The following is a 2,500-nucleotide window of genomic DNA, read 5'->3' as shown; positions in this document are numbered from 1 at the left end:
TGTATGCGTGCGCATTTATGTGCGACTCGTTTACAGAAAGTATGGGAGCGAGCAAGTATTAAGTATTGACATACGAATACCTATATCTACTCACCTGTTCCTCCTCCTCCCTCTCCTCTCTCTCAATAAACACATACTCACACACATATTCAGATGCTTATATATATATATATATATATATATATATGAATATGTGTATATAATATGTATACACATATATGTACATACATATATATACGTCTATCTCTCTCTATATATGTGTGTGTGTGTATACAAATATATGTACTCACACAGACAGACTTTATATATACATAAATACACATATGCATAATGCTAGAATCTGTACAGATGGAAAAACGTAATTTATATCATTAACAGACAGAAACAAACTATGTAGGACGTTTTAATTATAATTTACACTGAAAACAAAAGGCAAAGAACAAAACAACAAAAGTAAATAGCAGAAAATAAGGCGTGGAATACTCTAAAACAAAACGATTTTAATACAACAGCACAAGAAAAAAAAAATACCAAGAAATATAGAAATACAAAAATGACAACAAAACATCAAGAAAAGACTTAACAAAAAGGATACGAAAAATAGTGCAAAAAAAAAAAATCTACGAAATATACGGTATAGAAGGAAAGGAAAATATGTTGAGATGAAACAGAAGGAAGAAGATTATATTGGAAAACATTTCTTTGAGTGTTTAGATTATTTCTCGCACCTTTGTTTCATGGAGAAATTCTTTCCATACATAGCGATGTCTGAAAATATGGCATTTCTCAGGAGATAACTTTTGAAGTTAACAGAAGGAGGGATAGGTAGAGAAGGAGAGATGGAGGGAGAGTGAGTGAGTGAAAGAGAGAGAGAAGGAGAAAGAAAGAAGGAAAGATGGAAAGAGGGAGTGTGATAGAAACAGTGAGAGAGAAAGAGAGAGAGAGAGAGAAAGAGAGGAACACAGTGATAGTATATGCATGCAAATATACATATGCGTATGTATACACACACACACACACACACACACATATATATATGCATAAATACATCTATATATATATAGACACATACTTGCATACATTTAGATATACATACATACATGTACATGTACATATCTATATATAATACATGTACATGTACATATCTATATATATAGGGAAAAAGAGAGAGAGAGAGAGAGAAGAAGAGGGAAAACTGAGATAATATCTACCTGCATATGTAGATGAATATATATATATATATATATATATATATATATATATATATATATATGTATATGTATGTATATATATTATGTGTATGTGTGTGTGTAACAACAATCATTTACGTATTTATCCATACACACATATCTACAAACATAAATGTACATAGTCACATATACATTTGCAAGAAATAATTCTTCATTCATTTTTAAGTTTCATTTGCAAATTTTAAATTTTAAATTTTCTTTTCCTTTTTGGAATTTCCGTCATTTTGTTTGTATATCGGAATATTTTATATTTTCGGATGGTTGCGGCGGAGATGATGGTGGTGGTAATGTTGTCGGGGGTTGTACTTATGTGCCTTTTTCTTTCTTTCTTTTTTCTTTTGATATAGTTCATTATTAAAGTATACGTCTATTTGGTCTGTTATATACGGATGTGCATTCACATATGATTATGAATTGTAATCTTGTTGCAAAAGTGCGTGTGAATTAATGCATACATCGATGCAGTTGCATGCATGCATACATATCTATTTCTGTACATACACATAAACCCATATATATATACATACATGTCTGTATGTACATATATATATATATATATATATATATATATATATATATATATATATATATATATATATATATATATATACATACACACATATACACAAACATATAATTCTTTAACTCTTTACCCTGCATCATCTATAAAGATGCAGTCATATTTTTATTCCTATATGACCGATAATCAAGAGAATTACTCCTCAACAACCAAAGGTGTATTCTTCAGAAACTTAGCAAAATCAGAAAATCAACAGCAACGAGGTAGTCCAAATCTGTGGGTAGTTTTGTGGATATGACAAGAACCCGAAACTTCATAAGTCGAACTACTAACAGACGTCTCTTTTCTACTTCGGGTTTCAGCACCGTCACAAAACGAAACTATACGTTCTTTAGCGAGATAAAACATAGAAAGAAAAAATAACGACCAGCATGAAACTGAAAACGAAGTAAATATGCGAACACCAAAATCTTCATAAATAACAACGGAAACACCACAAAAAATATAATAAATAAAATGAACACATCGGATTAATACAGCCTTTAAGAATGTCAGCAACATTCATAGTGAAAGCGAAAGCACACCTGAACTTAATTCTTTGGAGGAATACACAAATGATTCAATGGTTCGTGAAGATGTTAAATAACAAAAATAAGTGCTTTTTCCTTTCAGTTTGTCAATGAGGTCTATGAGGCAGAAATATCCATGCCAAAGGCTATTGCAAATCTGA

Source organism: Octopus bimaculoides, chromosome 10 (genome assembly GCF_046866305.1).
Source record: "Octopus bimaculoides isolate indiv1 chromosome 10, ASM4686630v1, whole genome shotgun sequence".
In the NCBI taxonomy this organism is placed as follows: Eukaryota; Metazoa; Mollusca; class Cephalopoda; order Octopoda; family Octopodidae; genus Octopus; species Octopus bimaculoides.
Note: the sequence above shows the minus strand (reverse complement) of the source record.